At 39.0% G+C, this 27,842-nt stretch overlaps 1 protein-coding gene and 3 long non-coding RNA genes across 5 annotated transcripts in view; all 4 read right to left on the bottom strand.

Moving 5' to 3' along the window:
- Positions 1–27,842, bottom strand: part of LOC145437930 (uncharacterized) — a 367,629-nt gene that overhangs the window by 200,555 nt on the left and 139,232 nt on the right. The window lies entirely within an intron of this gene.
- Positions 1–27,842, bottom strand: part of LOC145437978 (adhesion G-protein coupled receptor G7-like) — a 268,447-nt gene that overhangs the window by 156,150 nt on the left and 84,455 nt on the right. The window lies entirely within an intron of this gene.
- Positions 212–26,304, bottom strand: LOC145436927 (uncharacterized). 2 transcript variants are annotated; one of them, XR_013914491.1, is made up of 4 exons: positions 26,048–26,304; positions 25,389–25,512; positions 576–692; positions 212–367 (listed from the first exon to the last, which is right to left on the bottom strand). It is a non-coding gene; the product is annotated as an uncharacterized LOC145436927 (long non-coding RNA). The 2 variants fall into 2 exon arrangements; XR_013914492.1 differs by lacking the exon at positions 26,048–26,304 and having other exon boundaries at positions 25,389–26,020.
- On the bottom strand, positions 4,432–6,641 carry LOC145436885 (uncharacterized). Its single transcript, XR_013914465.1, has 3 exons — positions 6,117–6,641; positions 5,597–5,730; positions 4,432–4,595 (listed from the first exon to the last, which is right to left on the bottom strand). It is a non-coding gene; the product is annotated as an uncharacterized LOC145436885 (long non-coding RNA).

Raw genomic sequence — 27,842 nt, 5'->3', positions numbered from 1 at the left:
AATTGTCAAAGTACAAACCTCCGAAAAACTGCTTACCATTCTTGTCTGTTTTTCCGACATTTCGTATTCCACTTCTACTTGACGTAGTTTTGACTTGTATTGGGAACTGTTGCATCTACTTGTAATCGAGCATAAATTGCGGCGGTATTTCTACATCGACTTGTGTAGCAACGCTGGTAACTTTGACCATCTCTGCTTTGGTATACCTCATATATGCGACTACGAAAGTTGACATCAGGTGTCGTTAACAAAGTTGTCATACCAGCTGGCTTGATAACGAGTCTTTCCGTTTTCGCGGCATATTCCTAATCGGTTAGTTCCTGTGATATAATCTTGCTCTTGCAGCATGCAGTCTTTAAGCAGCATCCTAAAATTTGAAGAAAATCAAAGAAAGTGATGCATAGACTTGATTTACATTTGACTACTAGCTATTAATCCACACGAAACGTTTCCTGGTTGGGCAATATTGACTTTCAGAATGGATTCAAAGCGACCACAGATACAGGTCTGATTAAAAAAACCTTGACTTGCCTTATACATGGAAATTTGCAAATTAGCTGGATGCTAATGATTACCTTGCAATATGTGCTGTTTGATAACGATCTATCACTGTTTCGCAGCAAACGATTTTACGGTTCAATGCGACGTCGACTTGGTTGAAATGCCCTGACATGATTTTGTATAGTAGCATCCTAAATTTGAAAAAATAACCATGAGGTATAAACGTTTAGTTGACGATTTGGATTGGATTCGAAACTCATCAGATATGTGCACTAGGGGTCTTCAAAAATGACTTTTTTTCTCAAATCGTACTGGCTACTTGATAAAATTGTTAGGTTACCAAATTGAAGGCTGCACACACAATTTGGTTCGATTCCAACCAGTGGCCGCATTGCTACAGGAGAAGAAAGTTTTTCATTTATTATATGAAATTGAATAAAAAATAATTTAAAATTTTCTGTTCACCCCATCAAATTGTTAGGTTGTCTATAGAAACAATGCTCAATTGATTTGGCTCAATTCCAACCAGTCGAAGCGGAGTTATTGCCGTCGAAAAATTTTGGATTTTATTAAAATAGTATTTACGGTGACCGATTCTTTAATCATTTATTACAGTTGTGCCCACCGTAAATACTATTTTATTCAAATCCAAATTTTTCGACATCAATAACTCCGCTTCGGCTAGTTTGAATTGAGTCAAATTTGGTGGGCATCGTTGATAGACAACCTAACAATTTCATGGGTGAACAGAAAATTTTGAATTTTTTTTTGACTCATTTTTATATAATAAATAAATAAACTTTCTTCTCCCGTAGCAATGCGGCTGCTGGTTGGAATCGAACCAAATTTAAAGTGCAATCTTCAATTAGGTAACCTAACAATTTTATCAAGTAGCCAGTAGAATTTGAGAATAAAAAGAACCTCCCTACTGTACAGCAAGATTGGCTCGTTTCGCACTATATATACAGTTCTCCTGTAGCCTTTTCAGGAAAACCATACATTAGATTAGATTTAAACTATACCATGGAAAGATTGTATAAATTCGATTACAATCAGAATTAGAGCATAGAAACATTTCACAAATTAGAATAGCTTCAATTAGTATAATTAGACAACTGGAATATCTAGTTGTCCAAGTCTGGCATCACCACCTGTAATAACTGAATATAATTTTGAAGATTCTTCCTGTTAGTAGTGTCATATGCCATTAGCAATTTTATATTAGTCGCGAAGATTCATATCGCAAATTTAAAAGTAGAAACCTCCGAAAAACTGCTTACCAGTCTTCTCTATTTTTCGGACATTTCGTATTCTGCTTCCACTTGACGTAGTTATGACTTGTATTGGGAACTGTTGTGTCTACTTGTAATCGAGTATAAATTGACGGCGGAATTTCTACATCGACCGACTTGAGTAGCAACGCTAGTAACTTTGACTTGACTTGACTCGGCGCTTCAGAAATGTGGATTGACTCGTGACCCGAAGCAAATTTACCGAGTCAATTTCAAGTCATTGAGTAAACGGTGTCGAATAAATCACCCTATGTTATGTATGTTCGGGTTGTTCACGATACGCCGGTGTCACTTGTGACAGCAACCAGTCATTCACTGATTGTACTTTTAACTGATCCTCCGTTGTTATATCACAATAAATTGACCGCAAACGAAATGATCACAGCTTACGCTGTCGTATAGTAGCAATAGATTACCCAGCTAGCACGCCCACTTGGTATCCAGGTGGAATTTAAGTGGTTAGGTGGGATGGATGATCGGAATGGGTTAGTAACATGTAACCCACATCGAAACCAAGCTGGATTTCCATCCATAATGATGCGTGGTTATACCATACCAATCCCAGGTAGATTGCAATAAGTCTCTTCTAATTGTACCTATCAATTTGAGCTCGGGGAAGGTTTACTTGTTGAGTTTTTGATATCAAATCATCTTGAAACATGAGAAACCCACTTATAGAGGAGCTCAGATTTCCCATATATCACCCACACAGGAACCAACCTTATTTTCCATCAATGTTATTTGGTTTATTTCATCGAATAATAAAGGTGGTTCCGTATGTAGTAAAGTTTTCTAGCTATTATGCTATCCCTGTTGGTTGCTCGAACCTCGAACATTAAAACCCCTACCATGCTTTACCTCGTCCATGTGATTTGAACTATTTAAAATTGACCGTTTGTCACACTGAAGTGAACTTAAATTTCCGTTGCTAGAGTACTCAATTCCTCACAGCGTGCGTTATAATTTTCTTGCGTAGATCCCATTACCTTTATATCCCTTATCTGTATCTATTATTTTTAACTCAGGATTAATTTTACTCGTAAAATTTCTGTGATCAAATAATTGGAACTTGTTATTTTCGTCAATGAAGAATGGTCGACTTTTCATACGGCTCCCACATGTGACCGAGTAGTTTTCCGAAATAGATGCTTCTTTTATATTTTCCTACAGTAAGGTTTGTTCATCTATATATAGTAAAGTCATATTATAATCGGTTTCCGATTTATTCATTTGCGATGCTGGTCGCTGGGACATTTCCCAATTGAATTCCACCTCCACATGAATTGAATTCGGGTACTGGTGACGATAAGCGCCTAAGAATCGGGCGGCCTCGGTTCGACTCCCGTCGGAGGTTTGTCCAGGCTCCTCTTCTTGCGACATGAGACCCGAGAATGACTCGACGAAAGAATGCACTCACACACAAGTTATGGAAATCGCTAGCAAGGGCCCTGGCTTCGAAAATGATCAACATCGAGAGTAACTGTGACGGCGGGCACTCTAAGCCGAGGTAGATGTCAGTCTAAAAGACGGCAACTGAGCGTCGGTCGGCATCCTCCTATCTGTTCATTACATCGCTTTCTATCTTATCGTATTGTACATTGTGTGTGTCTTGTTCAGTTGAAAATATAACCCAACGATTACACTTAAACAGTGCATGATGACGGCCTCACTCACCCACCGTAAAGGTTATTATATACTCAGATTACCGTATATATTGGTTTGCGTGATTGGAGGTAGCAGGTTCCAGGTATGTACTGTACGGTATACGATGCTAAGTTAACTAACGAGTAGGGTTTACCTAACATCGCCTAGCACATCTCTACGTCAACTTCTCGGCCCACTTACACTGCTACTTCCACTGCTACAAGAACCGGGTCGTAATATTGTCTTCGCTGCCTGCTAAGTGGGTTACCCACATGGTCCCTCAGAAAATACCTCTGTAATATGGGGCCAAAAATGTACGGTTCCCGCTTGGTTTCCCCAGCTGGTTACCACAATTCATCTCACCTTGATACCTTGTGGTACCCAAGTAGGCGTGCTACCTGGGTAGTCTCATAGAAACGCATCTTTGTTTCTTAGACCGCTCAGTGCTTACATTGCACAGTGCTCACCTTTACCAACACTCTTGCATGATTTAAATCGAACGAATATATAGTTTATGGATTTATATTCTCACGGATGTGTACATGGGTAGTGTTACTAGCGTACCACATCAATTTGTTCAACTTCTCGAGGCTTCGTGTTCAATCCTCTACACTGTAAAAAAAAAAACCTCGATTTACCGCGAAATGTTTGGAAGCACGGTATAGCCAGACATTTCGTGGTAATTTAACATTACCGTTAGTCAATGTAAATTTAACTTACACCCGTCCGGCAATCTCACTTTACACGCCAGACTGTAATGTTACAGTCACCTCCAGTATATCCAATCTACATTGTACACTGTATATTTGCCACTCAGACTGTAATTTTACCGCCTACCTACATACATGCTGTCTGTGTAAATCAGGATTACATGCCAGCTTGTAAATTCACGTACATCCCATACCTATCGCAAAGCAACCCGATGCTAAAATATCGCAAAAGCTTCTCCACACCGCCAAACGACATTGGTACAAACTGTATATTCATTTATGATTCATGATGAGAAGATTATCGATGAAAAAGTATTGCTGCTGGAGGTCTAATTTTTCTTTAGGAGACATGCAGTAACACGAGTGGTCTCCCACCATCGGCCAAACTTCCAATTGTTTCTTTTTCTCGTCCTCATTCCTTCTGTGTAGCTAGTATCTTGCAGTTCCACTAAAAAGAATACATGCGTAAGTCGCTATATTAAGCAAAGTTCCTATCCTAGACATGACATTATAAAGACTACTAAGACAAATAGGGTAACAAAAATATAACAATTTTTGAAGTACCGGTACTGGTACATTGTGTGGTGACAGCTCCGACTTTTACCCGATATAGCAGAGATTCATGACTCACTTTATCAAATGCAGCAGGCAAGTTATAAATCATATTGGATCTTCGTGTGGGCCAATTATTATTAGTCATGCACTTTATTGCATGCTGTTATTTCTTGACCCCTAATCAGAATTGTCCATCGTATCGGTAGTGGAAATATATTGAAATCGCCCAAATGTATCATAAAAAAATTTCTTTCGTGAGGAGCACACGATTCTGATTCCTGCTCAGATTTAGAAGGGCGCTACTATATTAGAATCGAAAAATTAAGTTATGTTGCGTGGAGCGCGAAGAAAATTTCGAGAATAAATAAAAATTTTAAAAAAATTTGGAGTGAATTAGTAATTTCAATTTGCATGCTAACACATAGCCTACTAATTGAATTAGGTGTTGACAGCCGCACAAATTCCCATTCACGGCAGTAGGTGCCCATCTCAGATCTAATAGTATACGTATGGTATGTCTTACGCCAAGTTTGAATACGTATTCCAGTCTTTAAGATTTTTGACAAATTTCCCCCAACTTGTTTGAAAATAGCAAAAAAACATTGGATAGGACATCAATTTGCTTCAAGGTCGGTTGCACTGAGACTAATCCTAATGCTGGTAGTGACTACAGAGAACAAGGCGTCGTTCTGTACTACCATGCCCAATTTGATCAGTTTTGGAATTGAATTAAATTGTGTTGATATAGGGTAGCTTAATTGAGTGTGAAACCGAGCAACCTATATTGCATCCAAGTTTGTCTTACGCAGTGCAGTTAACCAGCTATTAACAACAGCTACCCAGCGCAACGAGCTTTAGGCTACTGCCAAAGCTATGAAGTAATGGATGACTTACACGTGGGAATTCCTCTAAATCTTCAACAAATATCAAAAATTTGCTTGAATGAAGTTGAACGCGACGACTGCTGGAGTTTGAATTTGGCGAGCTTTCTTGAATACGAAATAAGTTTCATCTTCAACAATCGTCTTCTGAAAATGGTAGCGAAACACATGTTTAGTCAGAATTTATACAGACTTAGTCAATTTCTCGCGTTCCCCAGGTTGAGAACCACTGATATTATGTATTGAAGCAAAAGGTTCCTCATTTGAGGTGGCATGTGTGCCAAACAAATCCAGCAGTGGATGGAAACATCTCTATTCTATGCTATGGCCCAAAAATGACATAAACATGCCAACAGTTTTAACTACTCCGCGGCAGAGTATGTGGTGTCACAGGTCAGTATATAGGTCGACTAACATCCCTAAATAGAACAGAGAATGCGGCGATGAAGTATTTCAATCATGAAATAAAAGTCATCCCGGTGGTGTGCACAGTCGTAGATATTCACGGTAACGAATACTATGTAGTACTGTACCTTTTACGATGCGTATCCCAATCAGCATTCCTAGGAATCTTCAATATTCGTGTCCACTTTCTTCAAGCCAACAAGCTTCGCTTCACCCTTTGCTCAGACCTCAATAATGGCCAGACGACGATACGACGACACTCTAACGATTTCGAAATAAGTGGTATTCATCCGCTGACATGCGACCAATAATATTTACTGGCCACTGCGTTATAATGGTAGATTTAGGTCGTTTTTATCATACAGAAACATTTAGCATTATATCTAATTCCTTTCTTTGTCACCTAATTGCGTATAAATTGATATTTATTCCATGTGTTGTCACTACTTACCGTACTTACTTAACCAGACGCTGCTTGTGATGTCACAATTGTGCATTGGTTGTTTACTACAAATCTCAGAAAAAGCAGTAACTCGTAACGGTAACCTTATTACAGGTCGCCTTGTTCGCCATCAACGAATGGTCAACTTAGCATGCGGCGCTGATATTTCTAGTTTCCTGAACAATATTATACATCCTAAACTGATATTCTAACTCATAAGTCCTATCCGTGAAAACGAATGTAACCAGCGAGACCGGCCGTATACACTGAAAAAAATCAGGTAGATTTACTGGGAAATCTCTGTAAATTTTGCAACGAATTACCAGTCGCAGCCAATAACTGTGAGTAGCTTGTAATTTTACATTTTGATATCTAATATTACCTTAATTTAGCTGTAAATTCAAGTTACCAGAATTTCTTCGCAGAATTACTGGCAGCTACTCGTTCCTGCAGTTTATCAGGCTATTGGCAAAATTGATTAGCTTGAAAATCGCTGCGGCCAATGTTATACGTGGAACTGAATGTTACTGCAATATCATTTTTGTGGTGATTTGACCTGATTCAACCACGTTCGCGAGACTGGGTTTATCATACGCAAGTCGTAGGCCCTAGTACCAATTTCAGTAAAGTACATGCTAGGGTAAAAGAAACAACTGACAATCGTAGCTAATGTGGTACACCATATCCACTATATTATATTATAAGGGTATGGCTATACGGCCGGTCTCGTTGGTTACCACGGAAAGGACTGATAAGTTACAATATCAGTTTAGGATGTATACTATTGTTCGGGAAACTAGAAATGTCAGCACCGGATGCTCAGTTGACCATTTGTTAATGGCGGACATGGCGATCTGTCATAGGTTACAGTAGGTTAGGGTTACGCGTTACTGCTTTTTCTGAGTTTCGTAGTAAACAACCAACGCGCAACTGTGACATCACAAGCAGCGTCTGGTTAAGTAAGTACGGTAAGTAGTGACAACACATGGAATAAATATCAATTTATACGCAATTAGATGGGAAAGAAAGGAACTAGATGTAATGATAAATGTTTCTGTATGAAAAAAGCGACCTAAATTAACCATTATAACGCAGTGGCCAGTAGATGTTATTGGTCGCATGTCAGCGGATGAATACCACTTATTTCGAAATCGTTGGAGTGTCGTATCGTCGTCTGGCCAATATTGAGATTTGAGCAGTGTTGCCAATTTAGCGATTTTAGCGCTCGATCTAGCGATTTTTCATTTACTTTAGCGCCAAAAAATATGGATCTAGCGCCTAGCGATAAATCTAGCGATTTTTTAAGAAGCATTTAGCGATTATTTAGCGCTTTTTTACCGAAAATAATTAATAAAGATCAGTTCTGGCCGACGATTGCATTGGCTACACCGGTCACCAGAGTGCGGACTCCGATGATATATAATATTGCATGGTGTTCTAAGAACACTATGAATATAGATTACTAACCTACGGATAGATACGCAACTCCTGGCGGTTACGCATGGGCAAACAGTGTCTCTTCTTGTTGAGTAATCTAAAAGTAACATAATTGGCAGTGCTACATCTGGCGACCTGAGCGCTAAAATTTATTATAATTGGCACCGATCGAAAGCCAGTGTCGCAGTGATCTCGGAAATACAAAACAAAATCTCGTCAGCACAATGCATGCGTCCCGAAACAGCCCTCAAAGTCTGAAAACCGGCATTGCTCCAACAATGGCACCGTCGCAACACAATGAACATAACAATGACCAATTTCGTCCAGTGATTGCCCTGATCAATGCCGATTTCAGACCCCTCGGGCTGTTCTGAGGTCGTTCCATTGTCCTGACAAGAGCCTAATTCGTATTGTCGGAATCAATGCGACACCAGCTTTCGTCCATGCAAGACCAAGTTCAATGAATTTCATAGCCCGGGTTGGTCCCCGTGGTCCACGGATTATTTTCTTAAGGTCTCCACTTATAGTGGCTGGTAAACCCGATTCAAGTCGTGTTGTGTCGGGTCAAGTCGCTTGTCGTGTACAAGTGTGTCCAGTGACATGTCGTGTTCTAGTACTCACACACAGTTTAGAGAAGTCAAGCGCATTTCCAAAGTACATCGCATCACGTATTCACGGACGCATCGAGCAAGGCAGGCTTATATAGTGAGCGGTTATGCCTGCATACCTGGTCAGTGGTCACGTATAGCGATCATTGCGCAAAGCGATCTCCTTTATCGAAATGCACTGCACGTTTTGTCCCGCTTAGAGATGACTATTACCATATTACGTATTATGAGCAAGAAATATGATAAGTGACTTTGGCCCCATAGACGAGTAAAATATAGCTGAGAAGAATGTATTGATATTATGGTCCAATTTAACACCTTTAGCAATTGTTGCAGATTTAGCGCTATTTTTTATCGCTTTTTTCTCAATATTTAGCGACATCTAGCGATTTTTGACACCAGTTTTAGCGATTTTCTTCCATCTGGAGTTGGCAACACTGGATTTGAGCAAAGGGTGAAGCGAAGCTTGTTGGCTTGAAGAAAGTGGACACGATCGTTGAAGATTCCTAGGAATGCTGATTGGAATACGCATCGTAAAAGGTACAGTACTACATAGTATTCGTTACCGTGAATATCCACGACTGTGCACACCACCGGGATGACTTTGATTTCATGATTGAAATACTTCATTCGCCGCATTCTCTGTTCTATTCAGGGATGTTAGTCGACCTATATACTGACCTGCGACACCACATACTCTCCCGCGGAGTAGTTGAAACTGTTGGCATGTTTATGTCATTTTTGGGCCATAGCATAGAGATGTTTCCATCCACTGCTGGATTTGTTTGGCACACATGCCACCTCAAATGAGGAACATTTTGCTTCAATACCCCAATATCAGTGGTTCTCAACCTGGGGAACACGAGAAATTGACTAAGTCTGTATGAATTCTGACTAAACATGTGTTTCGCTACCAATTTCAGAAGACGATTGTTGAGGATGAAACTTATTTCGTACCGGTATTCAAGAAAGCTCGCCAAATTCAAACTCCAGCAGTCGCGTTCAACTTCATTCAAGCAAATTTTTGATATTCGTTGAAGATTTAGAGGAATTCCCACGTGTAAGTCATTCATTACTTCATAGCTTTGGCAGTAGCCTAAAACTCGTTGCGCTGGGTAGCTGTTGTTATTAGATGGCGAACTGCACTGCGTAAGACAGACTTGGATGCAATATAGGTTGCTCGGTTTCACACTCAATTAAGCTACCCTATATCAACACAATTCAATTCAATTCCAAAACTGATCAAATTGGGCATGGTAGTACAGAACGTCGAACGACTCCTTGTTCTCTGTAGTCACTAACAGCATTAGAATTAGTCTCAGTACAACCGACCTTGAAACAAATTGATGTCCTGTCCAATGTTTTTTTGCTATTTTCAAACAAGTTTGGGGAAATTTGTCAAAAATCTTAAAGACTGGAGTAAACTTGGCGTAAGACATACCATACGTATACTATTAGATCTGAGATGGGCACCTACTGCCGTGAATGGGAATTTGTGCGGCTGTCAACATCTAATTCAATAAGTATGTGTTAGCATCCGTCGACATGCAAATTGAAATTACTAATTTACTCCCAATTTTTTTTAAATTTTTAATTATTCTCGAAATTTTCTTCGCGCTCCACGCAACATAACTTAATTTTTTGATTCTAATATAGTAGCGCCCTTCTAAATCTGAGCAGGAATCAGAATCGTGTGCTCCTCACGAAAGAAATTTTTTTATGGTACATTTGGGCGATTTCAATATATTTCCACTACCGATACGATGAACAATTCGGATCGGGGATCAAGAAATAACAGTATGCAATAAAGTGCATGACTAATAATAATTGGCCCACACGAAGATGCAATATCATTTTATAACTTGCCTGCTGCATTTGATAAAGTAAGTCATGAATCTCTGCTATATCATGTAAAAGGCGGAGCCGTCACCACACAATGTACCAGTACCGGTACTTCAAAAATTGTTATATTTTTGTTACCCTATTTGTCTTAGTAGTCTTTATAACAGGGGTGGCCAACCTTTTCAGCCAAAGGGCCACATTTGATTGGCGAACTATTGCGCGGGCCACTAGCCGCGCGAAGCGCGAAAATTTTTCAAAGTTCATAGGTCAATAATATTGTCACTTGACTATATCGCTGGGCTCAGTTTGCAAGGACTGGACTATTCGGCGCCTGGATATATCGATATCGATAGCTTCGACCAACATGCGTCAATCATTTGGTGCCTAGGTTTCATAGTCGACGGCCTTTCTGCGAGCGCAAACGCAAGGTAGCAGATGTTAAATGGCACTTTGTCCCGTAATCGTGAATAAAGTTAGACTCAATCTGATACATTAGGCGTTTTTTTTCATTTTCACAAAGGGGTATCGATATTAAAAGCAAGAAATTGAGTGACAACATGTTGCGCGAACCATGTAATTTTTTTTACTTTTGATAAATCGCTCGTAAATTATTCTGCTTTATTGTAGTGTACGAATATCTACCAAAATGTGACTATGGCTCATGGATCTGCCAATGCGTCGGAACTGGTATTTTAGTCATCACATCTCAAGTGTGGCGGCCAGACTTATAGAATTTTTGGTTGGCCTTACAAGTTCACAACCTATGCAATCCATTTTTAATAATATTACTAATTTCGGAAATGACCTCGCGGGCCACTCAAAACCTTGTCGCGGGCCACATGTGGCCCGCGGGCCACGGGTTGGCCGGCCCTGCTTTATAATGTCATGTCTAGGTTAGGAACTTTGCTTAATATAGCGACTTACGCATGTATTCTTTTTAGTGGAACTGCAAGATACTAGCTACACAGAATGAATGAGGACGAGAAAAAGAAACAATTGGAAGTTTGACCGATGGTGGGAGACCACTCGTGTTACTGCATGTCTCCTAAAGAAAAATTAGACCTCCAGCAGCAATACCTATACATTGAATATCCCGATTATTGATGCTGCGGCCCGCGGCGTCATCAAAAACTAGGAAATGGCCCGCGAGCACATTTGAGTTTGAGACCTCTGCTCTATATCTATGATAGAGGTACCATCCCCGTGACTACGAATAACTTGAAATTTTAAATTATCCACACCTATGAGTTGAAATGTTGTTAAGTAACTCATGTTTTCAACATAACCTAAACGCAAAGTGCACGAATTTCCATGTTGATCAAATACCACAAACTATGCTTGCTTTCAGAGTTAGTAACTAAGGGCATAACAGAATTTACCCAAAAAAGTCCTATATCGCAACACCGCAGTATGTGTGCGTACAAAACGATACACAGTTATTTTAGTGCCATCTGTACGACTTATGTTCAACTTGCAGTGCAACTGATGATTTAAAGATGGTGATATTTGAGTCTTTTAAAGTAGATAGAAACGAAAAAACGAACCGAAAAAATTTACGAAGTTTGAATGCGCCATATTTAGGTTTTTAAAAAAATTATTCATACCCACGCTTCGAAATATTGTTTACTTGGTACGTAGTTGCAGGACATTGTGATTATGCAGCATACCAAATTTCCTCACACATTTCATGATGGAACAACTTTAAAACTAACGCGGCTCTGCATCGACTTTGTGCGTACATCTGTTTTGCGGGAGCGCACATAGTCAACTTTAATAACGGAATTACCATGCTGAACATTGAATCCCAACTTTAAACTTGATTCGTAGTTGTGAGACATTATGGCAATGCACCATGCTAAATTTCATCACACATCTAATGATGGAACACCTTTAAAACTAACGCAGTCGAATACCGACTTTACGCATATTTGCTTTGCATGAATATAGCATATACCTATACATAGTCAATTTTAATAACAGAATTAGCATGCTAAACATTAAATTCTCACCTTGAAGGTTGGTACGCAGTTGTAGGACATAATAACAATGCACCATACCAAATTTGATCACACATTTCATGATGCAATACCTAAAAAAACTAACGCAGTTCTCTACAGACTTTTGCGTAAATCTGCGTTTCGGTAGCGTAGCACGTACCTATACATAGTAAGCTTTAATAACGGAATTAACATGCTAATAATCAAATCCCCACCCTGAAACTTGGTACGCGGTTGTAGGACATGAAAATACAATATACCAAATTTCGTCAGACATTTTATGATGTAACACTTTTAAAACCAACGCAGTTCTATACCGACTTTTGGCTAAATCTGTTTTCCGTAGCGCAGCACGTACCTATACATAGTCAACTTTAAAACGGAATTACCATGTTAAGAATCGGCTTTCCACCTTGAAACTCGGTACGCAGTTGTAAGACATTATGACAATGTACCATGTCAAATTTTGTTACGCATTTCATGATTGAGCAACTTGAAAACTAACGCAGTTCTATACCGACATTTGCGTGAATCTGTTTTGCGGGAGCGTAGCACATACCTATGCGTAGTCAACTTTAATGACGGAAATACAGATGTAATTAAGTTTCAACACTTTTACAACGATTCTTCTTGCTTCCTATAACATCCCACTCGAAGCCCTCGTTATTAGGCTATGATCTCAGCCTGAGCTATGTCTTGAAGCCTACGGGACTCTGCAAATTGTTTCGATTTATTCTGCCCGTTTTAATTTAAGGAAGCGCATTTCATTCAATGTATCAATGCCTACGGTACTCTACAAAATTTTCTGATTAATTCTCCCTGTGTTAATTTACCATAAGAAAGACAATTTGACTCCTAAAGTCCGAAATACTTGTTCGCTTGAGCTAAGCCGCAGCGCCTGGAGTGGAATTTTATGGTTCTTGTAAAAAGTTGATTGTACACAATATATGTTAAAGGTAAGTCCTACGCATTCATGATTTCGTCCGAGTTTGTATTTTAGTAGTATATACTAATTTACGATAACGCGTTTGTAACTTGTGCAAGTACAGGAATATCATAGTTCTTGAACCGTTCTCAATGCTTAATAGACCATTTTTACTATTTTTCATCGCCATAAGTCATTCTGGACCGCGTAAACGCATAATACGATATAGATGAAACTTATGCAAATCCTAGGAACCTCATTTTCAAAGTAGTCTAGATCTCGAAATAAGCTCTGACTCGCTCTTCTATTCAAAGCATGGAATTATCACGAGTATCACCTTCGATCACTGAAGAAAAGGATGAAATTATATCCGAAGCATATTCCTTGACCAGGAATTTTATCATGTACGAACTCGACGGCTCATGCGTTAAGGTATATACGAAAGCAGAGAGAACCTTACGTCGAGTTGGGGATGAAATGTTCGAGCGACATCGAACTGTCCTAAACGCAGTCTACAAACGTCTCCGCTATAGCGATGTCGAAGTCAATGAAAAATATAAAGAATATTCACCCGATGAGCGAATGTTCCTGATGATAGCTGATGAAATTTGCAAAGATTCCCAAGAAAATTGGGGTAAGATTGTCTCCCTTTTTGTGCTCGGCAGCATTCTTGCTCGCAAGAACGAGGATGAACATCATGGGGAGCATAAAGAAGCTATCATACGGACAATCGGAAATTACATTGCTAGCAGAAGACTAAAGTGGATAGTGCAATATGGAGGATGGGTGGGTGATTTACATGCTTTGCTTAGGATTTATAAATTATCTTTTAGCATGAGATATATAGTGTATCCGCTCTCCAGAGCCCATATCATCTCTCGATGATGAAACTCAGCTTTACCTTCCAATTCGGTTCCTGACACGATAACTTTCCTCCGTATGATCATTAAGGCTTCTATTTTTGTTGCAGGGTGGCTTTGTAGAATTCTTTGATAATACCGCTTTCGACTACAATAAAGTTTGAAAGGGACTCGTGTTTGTCGGAATCGGACTGACATCTATTGCAATGGCATTATCAAGATAATGGATGTTCGCATGTTTTGTCTCATGTAATATTTTAAGAATAAAATTCTCCATCGTTTAATCGCAACCATTTTACTGTAGGATCTATACAGTTTCTTCTGAGAATACTCGAAGGATTGCCCCATATGGAAACCTTCTTTATACTTTTAATTTTTCAAATTTCTACAGCTACGTGAGGAAATTGTTAGGGTTACCCAGAATACGTTGCAGGTCAAATTTGATTCGATTACGAGCATTATAGCGACAGAGATTTATGATAGTGTAAAATAACCTACCTTACGACATCAAATTTCGTCTTCTCTCCAAGTGGAAATATCATGTTCTATAATATTGTCTATACCGAACAAATATAAATTTGCCTGTGCTGTTGCTTTGCAAGAATACTTCGCTCACATAGTAACCAATTTCTGGTGAATTCCGAATCGATATAGACAGAAATGCGGAAAGTTACATTGACATGTGTCAACTTCTGCTAATATGTGGGCCTACCTACCTATAAACTTATCAGGCCGTAGCGCTCACGCAAGGCATTATCAAGTAAAGGAAAAATCTCCCATTTCTCATCTAGATACATATTTATTCGGAAAATATCCCCTTACAGGGCGAGAACAGTTTTTTTCTCAAGGTCTTCATATCTTCCCCACTCAAGCGCGGTAAGACTAGTTTGACTTTGCGGCATTCAGGATTATACCTCACGAAGCTCTGAATGGAATTCACGTATTTCTCATCGATTACACTCTTCATCCAGCTGATTGTAACTAATGTCAAGATATTGGAGCTGAAAAATATCGGAAACTGTAAATTTACGATCAGCAATGATCAGGCCTAAAAAATTCAAACTTATAACAGAAAAAATGTTTTTTAGTCACTCACGTAATAATATAGGCTAAATGTGCTAAGATTAAACTAGAATTTCCCTCATCCATCCCTACACAGCCGCTCATACAGAATGTGATAATTAACAACTGTACCCAGCAATAATCGCGCAGACCTTAATGTTTTTGAGCTGCATAGAAATAAAATCTGTTGACTGCAAGCGCGAGTTCACAACTGACAAATATGTTAGATCGCTCGAAATAATATTCCCGAGTTGCGTAAAGGTAATGTTGTCCCTGTAGCTGAGATCGAGGTTTTTCAATTTCACCTACGGAAATGAGGAATTAGGAAATATCACTTCGAGAGGCTCTATACTAGATTAGCGCCTAGCTTTTTCCATCACCAATACCTGATGGTGCTGGATAAGTTTATTCAAAATAATCAGAAAATCATCGGATCCACCACTTTCTTGCAGATTGAGCTCCGTCGAAGCACACTCCTTCATCAGCTCGCAGATTATTGGGATGAGTTTTTCAATGTCGTTGTGTGCTGTAATGCCGAGTTTTCTTATTTCGACCTGAACGAGCGCAAAACTTAACGCATAAAACACTAAATGATCTATGAACAGCCTAACACTGATCAACTCTGACTATAGTCTATCTAGTAACGCTATCGAGACTAATGCCTATACCAGTAGCAAATGAGCATTGTTCGCTGCGATACCACCAATTCGCGCGTTAACACATTAGTAACACAGAACAATGCGATGACGATAATGCTGTATCTCAATATTTTACGGATAACATATACTTAAATTGAACGTGGATTTAAAATGATCAATGACTACGAGCGGAATGTGCGAAGGCGTTTACCCCAAATTCAAACCCGCGAATTTTATCCAATAGAATCTTGAGGAGGTTTTCATTGAGATGACATTGACGAAATTTTAACTCATACACGTGAGATTGGCGAATAAGAGAATTCGCGATATTATTTATGTCCAATTCAGTCATAGTTTGGTGATAGAGCCCATAAGGAATTTTCACTTCATCATGATCCGTAGGTACTAATTGATGGTACATCCTCTTTTCAGCTTGATGATGTAGATTATCATAAAATTATTTACTTTTATAACTCTATATTCTATGATGTAAAAGTAGTATCATAAACGCTATCGGATGGTATTCAACGTCGAGCAATTTTTCTCGAATATATGTACAAGTAGCGATTTCAAAGTGAGTAAGTAAATGTTTGTAGACTATCTTCACCTCTAGCGTTCAGAGACGATGAGTGGAGAAGTACTGAGTACTCAAGTAGGTTTTCCCTACATACAGAAAATACTCGAATGTTTGTGATATAGGATCGTTTCTACTTCGAGACTGTTTCAGTATTAAACAAAAATTAGACCCCTGAATACTAACTTTTGACTTATGCAATAGCGATTACAAAGTAAGTAACTAACTGAATATGTTTGTAGACTATATCTCCACTTGTACCGATCAGAGATGTTGAGCAGAGAAGTATATGTACTTCTTGAAAGTACTCAAGTAGGTTTTTGTCTACACGCACCAACTACTCAAGTGTTTATGGCACAGGAATGATTCATTAAGTATAGCGCAAGCAGGCCAAACCTATACTTGAGTACTCCAAAATGTACAAGTACTTCGCTATGTACTCCCTCCACGTAAAAAGTGGCTAGGTTACTTTATCGTTACTTGACAGTTTCAGTTTTAGATAAAATTTTGTAAGACTTTAAATTTTAAAGTAGTTTGAGCTTACGTTTGTATCACCTTGACAAGTAACATTATCAGACATTAAAATGATATTATCACCTAATACAGAAGTTAACACACGTCAATGTGCTTCGGAATTGACGAGAAATTGCTTACTAAGAGAAGTATATTCTTGTATACACAATAGTGAAGAAAATCTTTAAAATGTAGTAAGCAGGCCGATAGGTATTCGTTGAGTTGTATAAGCATAAAAACATTCCCGCACGTCTTAGTATTAGGTGGTAGGGTTAGGAAAAGTTTAGGTTTAGGAGCGCGCGGGAATGATACTACTTTTACATCATAGAATATAGAGTTATAAAAGTAAATAATTTTATGATAATCTACATCATCAAGCTGAAAAGAGGATGTACCATCAATTAGTACTTACGGATCATGATGAAGTGAAAATTCCTTATGGGCTCTATCACCAAACTATGACTGAATTGGACATAAATAATATCGCGAATTCTCTTATTCGCCAATCTCACGTGTATGAGTTAGAATTTCGTCAATGTCATTTCAATGAAAACCTCGTCAAGATTCTATTGGATAAAATTCGCGGATTTGAATTTGGGGTAAACGCCTTCGCACATTCCGCTCGTAGTCATTGATCATTTTAAATTCACGTTCAATTTAAGTATATGTTATCCGTAAAATATTGAGATACAGCATTATCGTTATCGCATTGTTCTGTGTTACTAATGTACAATTAAATAGTATATTCATATTGAAATGAACCCGAATATTTTCGGCTGACACTCGTCAGGGGTAATCGTCAGCAACTAGTAGAGAATTGGAAAGAACATTGTATATCAACAATCGTATCACAAAATATGACGTCACCAGCATGAAATTTCGAATGAGAGAGCGTTCAATGTACTATTTTTAGGTGATACACAAACTCCTTTTGTTGACAGAGTTTTGGTTGGTGTATTTTGATAAAAGTTGATTCCAAGGCACACAAATGGAATTGTGAACGGCCTCGACCTACGATTCGAAATCGGTCGTCTCGATAATTATTCGCACAAATCGGATTATCCAACAGATGTTTACCGATGGCAGAATTAATGGCCTTTGATCGATCAGCATCAATCTTAAGTGGATGAGTTAAGGGTGAGCTTTTCACATCGCGTGACGCACGTGTTCTGATAAATCTGGGGACATGTTGGTTTATGCGGTCCTGCAGACGTCTTGACGTTCTTCCCACGTAGCCACAATCACAGTGGCACCTATATTCGTACACTACATTACTTTGTTGAAGTGCAGGAAGCACGTCTTTGCGTGTTGAAGGGAGCAGTTGTGTTGTTGTAAAAATCACATTGGTTTTGACTGTATCGTAACATTTACCGACAGCAGAAATCAATTGTTTTTCAAAGCGGGTGGAAATGGGGCCAATCCAAGGTAGATGGATATAAACATCTTTTATTGTTCGTGCGGTGGGCTCTGTACGTTTTTCTGCGTTGAATTGCGTTAATTTCCTCTCCATGCCGCGGCTGATGACGTGTTCAGGGTAACCGTTATCAAGTAAGATTTTTCGGATGTAGTCAAGTTCTAAACTCAGTTTGTTACCCGAACATATCATCAACGCTCTATGCACGAGTGTGCCTACACACAAAAAAATCTGGTAGATTTACAAAGAAATTTCTGTAAATTTTACAACGAATTACCCGTCGCAGCCAATAGCAGCGCGTAGCTTGTCATTTTACATTTTTATATGTAATATTACATTAATTTAGCTGCTAAGTCAAGTTACCAGAATTTCTTCGCAAGGTTACTGACAGTTACTCGCTACGGCATTTTACCAAGCTATTGGCAAAATTGATTAGCTTCCAAGCCCCAGCAACCAGTGGATACGTGGAAGTGCATATCACTGTGATATCATTCTTGTTGCGATTTGACCTGATTCAACCTCGTTCGCGAGACAGGATTAGGTCACACGGAACTGGTTGACCCTAGTACCAATTTCGGTATAGTGCATAGTTGGGTGCAAGAAGCAGCTGACAATGCAGTTACACCGTAGACATTATATTATATGGCAACGCTACATGGTCGGTCTCGGCGGTTAGATTTGTTGTAACAGATAGGGCTAATGAGTTACAAAAATCAGTTTAAGATATGTAATCTTATTCCTGAAACTAGAAATATCAGCACAGCATGCTCAGCTGACCATTTGTTAATGGCGGACAAGGCGACCTGTAATAGGTGACTGCTTTTTCTGAGATTCGTAGTAAACAACCAACGCACAACTGTGACATCACAAGCAGCGTCTGGTTAGGTAAGTACAGTAAGTAGTGAACATCACGTGGAATATATATCAATTTATACGAGATTAGATGGAAAAGAAAGGGACTATATATAATGATAAATGTTTCTGTATGAAAAAATACGACCTAAATCAAACATTATAACATGGCCATTGAATATTATTGGTGGCATGTCAGCGGATGAATACCACTAATTTTGAAATCGTTCGAGTGTCGTATCGTCGTCTGGCCATTATTGAGATTTGAGCAAAGGGTGAAGCGCCAGCATGGAATCGGTGTCTCGCTAAACGTACCGGGATTCCAACCCGGGTGGAGCGAAGCTTGTTGTGCTTGAAGAAAGTGGAACGTTGAAGATTTCTAGGAATGCTGAATGGGATACGCATCGTAAAAGGTACAGTATACTGCATAGTATTTGTTACCGTGAATATCTACGACTTCCCTTTGGTCACACCACCGGGGTGACTTTGATTTCATTATTGAAATATTTCGTTCGCCGCATTCTCTGTTCTGTTTTGGGATATTAGTCGACTTACATAGTGACCTGTGACACCACATACTCCGCCACAGATGAGTTGAAACTGTTGGCTTGTTCATGTAATTTTCGGGCCATAGCATAGAGATGTTTCCATCCACTGCTGGATTTGTTTGGCACACATACCACCTCAAATGAGGATTAGGGTTGTTCAGATTTGAAAAATTGTCAGGAAAATTCGATGCTTGTGACCCAAATGAAGGTTTAATACATAAAAACACTTTTATGAACAATTTTGGTCATCTTCGTCGTGATCTTCTATCTCCGAAAACCCCCCAAAGATCCATGGGGCAATTCTCCTTACTACTGGATATGTAATGTTGACCACGTCACCGGTTTATAGCTTTTGTGACGTTGTCAATTGAAAACGGCCGTGTAGAGATGATATATTGCAATAAACTAGCCATGATTTCAAAATCGTACTTAAATGCAGTCCCATAAAGGCCACATGCATAACGATTTCACTCTGCACAACCTGTCTATCATGCTCATGGGAATCATGTATTGGTTGCACCATTGACATCGGCTTGTTTTGGATCGTACATTGAAGAAGCGCCGTTGGGTTGCAATTCGTGAACAAATACTGATATTCCCAGCTAGTTTCCAGCCATAAGGTATTATTCAAAGGTATATAATGTCAGTAATACTTTTCTCAACTTCAAATCATCTGTAAAGTACCAAGTTATCTTATTTTATGGTAGACTGCAATTTAGTTGCAGAAGAATGTGTGAAACAAAGCGGATATGGGGTTTGCGGACCAACCATGAACAAGATTCAGGTCTGCCCACTATTTGGTCTGATATTCTGGTCACTATTCGGAAGGATATTTATCTGAGTGTATTAGTCACTCCAAGTTACCGACTCTAGATGAGGTTCTACTACATCCGCCATATCTGAAAGAATATTGCCCCGAAACTACCACAACGCAAGACTGTGTCCTTCTAACTGTTGAAGACGTTGACAACGTATAGAATATGACAAGAATATCTATAAGGAAAGCGCTGAACATTGTGTTGATGCGTTGTTTCAGGCATTCTTCTTCAACTAAATTGCAGTCCACCATAAAATAAGATATCTCGGTATTTTACAGATGATTTGAAGTTGAGAAAAGTATTACGGACATTACATACCTTTGAATAATATCTTATGGCTGAAAACTAGCTGGGAATATCAGTATTTGTTCACGAATTGCAACCCAACGGCGCTTCTTCAATGTACGATCCAAAACAAGCGGATGTCAATGGTGCAACCAATACATGATTCCCATGAGCATGATAGACAGGTTGTGCAGAGTGAAATCGTTATACATGTGGCCTTTATGGGACTGCATTCAAGTACGATTTTGAAATCATGGCTATTTTATTGCAATATATCATCTCTACACGGCCGTATTCAACTGATAACGTCATAAAAGCCATAAACCGGTGACGTGGTCAACATTACATATCCAGTAGTAAGGAGAATTGCCCTGTGGATCTTTATGGGGTTTTCGGGGATAGAAGATCACGACGAAGATGACCAAAATTGCTCATAAAAGTGTTTTTATGTACTAAACCTTCATTTGGGTCACAAGCATCGAATTTTCCTGACAATTTTTCAAATCTGAACAACCCTAATGAGGATCCTTTTGCTTCAATACATTAGATCAGTGGTTCTCAACCTGCGGGGCGCGAGAAATTGACTAAGTCTGTCTGAATTCTGACTAAACATGTGTTTCACAACCATTTTCAGAAGACAATTGTTGAAGAAGAAACTTATTTCGTATTCAAGAAAGCTCGCCCAATTCAAACTCCAGCAGTCGCACTCAACTTCATTTGAGCAAATTTTTGATATTCTTTGAAGATTTAGAGCAATTCCCACGTGTAAGTCATTCATTACTTCATAGATTTGGTAGTAGCCTAAAGCTCAGTGCGCTGGGTAGCTGTTGGTAATAGCTGGCGAACTGCACTGCTTAAGACAGACTTAGATGCAATATAGGTTGCTATGCGGCGGCTATGCCCTGGAATGCGGCCTTGGGCTACCTAAGTAATTGAAATGTGACCGTGATTAGCAAAAAGGTTGCCTATCACTGTACTAGATGATGTGCTCTTTTTGACGTGACGATAAGTGCAGGGGGCGCAAACTTTTTGGCCATCGCCTAGGGTGGCGCATGTCCAAAAAGGTTCAGAACAGCTGCATTAGATAAAGTAAGTCATGAATCTCTGCTATATCATGTAAAAGGCGGAGCTGTCATCACACAATGTACCAGTACCGGTACTTCAAAAATTGTTATATTTTAGCCTATTTGTCTTAGTAGTTATTGTAATGTCATGTCTAGGTTAGGAACTTTGCTTAATATAGCAACTTACGCATGAGTTCTTTTTAGTGGAACTGCAAGATAGTCACACAGAAGGAATGAAGACGAGAAAAAAGAAACAATTGGAAGTTTATCCGGCGGTGGAATTAATTCACCTTTTCTTGGGACCACTTGTGTTATATTTGCATTCCTCCTAAAGAAGAATTAGACCTCCAGCAGCAATACTTTTTCATCGTGAATCATGAATGAATATACACTGTTATATATTATACAGTTGTCCCAATGTCGTTTTTAGAGCATGAAGAAACTTTTGCGGTATATTGGCATCGCGTTGCTTTGGGATAGGTATGGATGTACGTGAATTTAGAAGCTGGCATGTAATCTGATTTACAAAGAACAGCATGTAGGGTTGTAGGTACTAGGTAGGCGGTAAAATTACAGTCTCGCTCGTAAATGTACAGGAGAGAATGTAGATTGAATATACCAGAGGTGACTGTAACATTACAGTCTGGCGTGTAAAGCTAGATTACCGGACGGGTGTAAGTTGAATTTACATTGAGTGACGGTAATGTTATATTACTGCCAAGTGGCTGGCCACCCTGCTTCCAGACATTTCGCGGTAAATCGAGGTAATTTTTTTTTTGTGTGTAGGCATAGCCTTATAATATAATATAGTGGCTATCTACGATTGTCATTTGTTTCTTTTACCCTACTATGTACTATTGTACTATACTGAAATTGGTACTAGGGCAAACAATTTCCGTATGACAGACCCCAGTCTCGTGATCGAGGTTGAATCAGGTCAAATCACCACGAGAATGATATCAGTAACATTCATTTCCACGTATACATTGGCTGCAGAGATTTTCAGGTTAATGAATTTTGCCAATAGCCTGGTAAACTTAAGAAACGAGTAACTGTCAGTAATTTTGCGAAGAAATTCTGGTAACTTGACTTTAGAGCTAAATTGAGGTAATATTACATATCAAAATGTGAAATTACAAGCTACGAACAGTTATTGGCAGCTACCGGTAATTCGTTGCAAAATTTACAGAGATTTCCCAGTAAATCTACCAGATTTTTTACAGTGTGTATTGGCTGATAATAACAGAATAACAGACTGTAGCATGTAGCTATACAGTTACTCACGTATTTTATAAGCAATTCTTCATGTGCGTGAGCGATACAACACCTTTTTGCATCTATATTCAACTAGATATTCGTTATTTGACTCAAGATAAAAGGTCAATTAACCTGTTCTTCACCCAGTTGGCAAAATGTAATGACTTTGTATCATCATTCATACTCCGAAAATTCAATTTGACTTGAATCGTGACTTGACTTGACCCGACTTGACTCGACTCGACTTGACTCGAGCCACCTCTAAAAAAAACGAGTGACTTGACTTGACTCGAGTCACCTTCAAAAATTGATTGGCTTGACTTGACTCGAGTCAAAATCTGCAATGACTCGAGATGACTTGTGACTCGAAGGTAGTGACTTGATCCCAACACTGCTAGGCTATGCGACTACGAAAGTTGACATCAGGTGTCGTTAACAAAGTTGTCGTACCTGCTGGCTTGATAACAAGTCTTTCAGTTTTCGCAGCATACTCCTAAACTTGGTTAATTCCTGTGATATAATCTTGCTCTTGCTGCATGCGGTCTCTAAAATTTAGAGAAAATCAGAGAAAGAGATGCATTTATGCAAAGAGACTTTTATATGAATTTAATATTGATTCAAAACACGTTTGAAACGTTTCCTCTTAAGGCAATATTGACTTTCAGAATGGATTCAAAGGGACCACAAATCAGGGTTGTGCTGACTCAAGTCATGACTCGACTCCGACTCGAGTCACGATTTTCTGATGACTCGACTTGACTCGAGTCATTTTTTCAAAATATGGAAATGATTCGACTCGAGTCAATCAGCGTATTGAATCGACTTGGACTCGAGTCATTGCGCATGACTCGAACCAAGTCATATGACTCAAGATTCAGACAGCCATGACCTACATTTCATTGAAATTTCGGAGAATAGTAAAGTAACTACACTATTTGGATTACGCCTATTGGTACTGGTACTTAAAAATTCGACCAGTGAGGAAAATTAGTATATATATAAATGCGAACCATTCGATATCACCAAACAGAGTTATAAAAAATGTATTTAACAAGATTTCAACTGGAAGCTGATCAGTCAACACAATGACTTGGACCCGAGTCATAATACCATGACTCGGACTCGACCCTCTATTCGCTGACCTGGACTCGGACTTGACTCGGTGGTCGAAGGAAAACGACTCAACCTGTCTTGAGTCAAAACTATATAAGTGAGATTGACTTCTGACTCGGAGCCTCGTGACTTGGTTACAACCACGCCACAGATACATGTCTGAGTGTGTCTTGATTAGAAAACGTTGACTTGTCTTATACATCGAAATTAGCAAATTAGCTGGATGATAATGATTACCTTTGATTATGAGCTGTTTGATATCGATCCTTTACTGTTTCGCAGCATACACTTCTACCGTTAAATGTGACGTCGATTTGGTTGAAATTCCCTGATATTAGCTTGTACAGCAGCATCCAAAAATGGAAAAAATAACCATGAGGCATAGTTGACAATTTGGATCGGATTCGAAACGCCCAAGACAATTTGTACTGATGTTGTAGCCTTGACTTGCTTTATGCTTGTAAATAAGCGAGATAAAATACAATTTTGCAACTCTCCTACGCATAGTATATTACTCACCAACAACAAATTTGATTTCACATTCACAGAGTAAGAGTCTGTCACTAATAGCAATCAGTCCTTGAATCTAACAAGAAGCAGATTTGTGCATATGCACAGATCGTGTGTATGTCATATCATGAGTCAAGAAGTGCATATATTCGGATTTGTTTATATTGATCAAAAGGACAGTTTATTAAACTTTGGCAAGGCTATGTTTGCCTCTTCATATTGGTAAAAACATTGAAGACCAAGCTAATCCGTGTACAGTTGCACACCGAGTTGACCGCAGTAGTGCGCATTGCTACTCAAGCAATAGGTGTAAATTTCGACTCAACGACAAGTATATAGAAGTGGCTATGTCAAATCCATGTCAGACTGCTTCAAATGAAAATAAATATATGAACAGAACTCAGAGAAGTAGTTTCAAAAGAAGTAGTCTGGTTGATGGGTCACATACTCTTAGCAGATAGTCTGAGGGGGCCACTGCAAAATATGTTCAATAAGGCAAGCCTGTTCCTAGTCAAGTATATCATATTCCTAGTGATAGCAATATAGCATCGTCATATTTTCACCCGTGTCATAATATCATTAACATTTACTGGCCCCAATTTATGGGAATCGAAAGCTATCATCAAATGTCCATTGCTCACCTCAGATACCATTGCTTCATATGCTTCAACCCTTTGCTGTTTGTATGTTACACTTGTTTTCTCATGAGGAGAAATCGATAATTTCATTCTTCAATAACCACAAATTTGCGATATTTGACTAAGTCTGAAGTAGAATAAAGAATGTGTTTACCTTCCTACCATAACATAACATATAATGTTTATATAGCTCTGTGATAATGACAGGGTGATAGGCTTATAACATAACTCTGCATAGTCAGTGGTAGGCTACCCTTTACACTTAAACAGGTGATGTGCTTTGGTAATCATAATACTTACGGTATATAACGACAATCGAATCGAATTTTTTTCAATGCACTTATACAAACGATGTTGCTCAAACCCAAATTACCGTAGTTTATAATCATAGCTGATGCTGGACCTGTCAACAGTATCTCCATTGGAGCCATTGAGCAACGGTATTGTGTCTTGAATATTGGTATCGGTACTGGTGATACAACAATGTATGTGAATTCAATGTATCGTCACTACCGGTACGTTTAAAATTCCAACTTGCTACAGATAATTCTGTTCAGTAGAGCTGCGACACTGAATACCAGGAATCGGATCTGTACCGGAAACGCAACGTAACAAATGTTCTTTACTACCGTACTATAGTACCGATACGAAATGTAACTCACCATCCAGATATTTTCAATCTCGAAATAGGCTTTCTTCACCGATTCACGACAACTAATACGCCAATACGGTCACTCGATAGCCAGTCTGGTCTCGTAATCGCGGAAATACGGCATATAACGAAACATTATGCATAGCTGTAGCGAAACATAGCAGCAGCTGTTCTGGTGACGACGGTTAGTATGTTCCATTATGATGTGAAATGCAATACCTATCACGGTATCGAAGTTAAGGATCTCTGGCATATTTGTATGTATACTATAATTAATTTATCGGAAATATGGATTTGATATCTGTGGAGCTGCAGATTACATCATAATAAGCTTTAAAAAGTCTTGCAGTACTAGATTTATCTTCATAGATCGAACCATTGATACGATCCGAAATCTGTATGCGAATTGTCGGTTAGGCTCAGTGTGCAATTCATAAAGCTACCAAATAGTGAATAACACAACAATATAGATATGAAAATAACCAGGAAAATGATTGTTCCGTGACGTAACCTCGTGTCCCATTCTAATTTGAATTCTTTAAACGCCCATATTGCGTAGCCTACTGCTCAAGTAAGTTTGTGGGCTGAAATTTAACTCCTTCTAGTATTCCCAGCTCTAAATACCCTTAACCTGCATTATACTGTGGTTTTACACTAATGGGCCGCCGTGCGGAATAGGCCCGATATTTGACGTGGCATGAAAGAAATTATAAACCAATATCGTGGCAACTTCATAATGTGTCGTATTTTTGCCACACACTTGAGATACATCGGTCACACTCTATTAGCCAGGGTGAAATTTCAGCCAAAGCACGAGTACCACAGTGTACGATAAATGTGAATTAAAATATGATATTGCGGTCTTAGCTATTATTCATTCATGTCGATGTAGCACATGAACTAATACAACGAATGCTTATTTGTCACTGAAGCTATATGCGTAGGCGAATTTACTTGATCGAACCGGGTTAAATCGATAAAAACTGAACAATGCAACATTGCCGAAGCCTACCCAAGCCTTAAAGACACGGACAACAATAAAGTGTGCGAAAACACGCATTTCGGTGGATAATTCAAGCCCAAAGAAAATATGTCCTACACGACCTACAGTTAGACACAGCAGAGAAGTTCTCAAGTGTCCATACAGTGATCAGTACAGTGATCCGACTGAATTTTTAACAAGAATGCAGACTTGCCGCACCCCTGCCTGTTTAACCAGGCTGCTGACCGACACAGACTTAAAACTTCAACAGTCAAGTTTTGGGGAAGCGGTTAGCGCGGATTGAATCCCAAACTTCATATCTGTCTGACAAAAGGTGTAATCTCTAACAATTCAAATGCCAATGCTTGGGGTGTGTATTTTATGGTATGTGTGTATAGGGGTGTATTCGGCTTATTTCCACCAATAGCTGAGGGGTAAATGACAAATTTAGTACCCAATAGGTGTGATGACTCAAAATACAACCTAAGCTAGGGTGTGAATTGCGAAAACACACCATTTTCGTTTACAGTGCAAAGACTCTTCATCGCTACTACCATCGCTATTACTTCTCCTATATGACTCCGTGGATATCTTTTTCCGCCTTTTACCTCACCCATAGGCGCAACAAACACTACCACCAAAACGAGATGTCTTCGACATGTCGAAATACACAGATAATACAGATATAAACACGAGGTATTGGGCTGAAACAAATCCTGAATGTTACGATGATTATTCATTCAAAGCTCCATTCGTATAAAATACTACAAACCCTTTACGAATCAAATATATTTTAACACGTGACATTTTTCCATAAGCGCCT

This window comes from Botryllus schlosseri, chromosome 4 (genome assembly GCF_051294905.1).
Source record: "Botryllus schlosseri isolate E-star chromosome 4, Bs_hap1, whole genome shotgun sequence".
In the NCBI taxonomy this organism is placed as follows: domain Eukaryota; kingdom Metazoa; phylum Chordata; class Ascidiacea; order Stolidobranchia; family Styelidae; genus Botryllus; species Botryllus schlosseri.
This window is presented reverse-complemented; position numbering and strand designations above follow the sequence as displayed.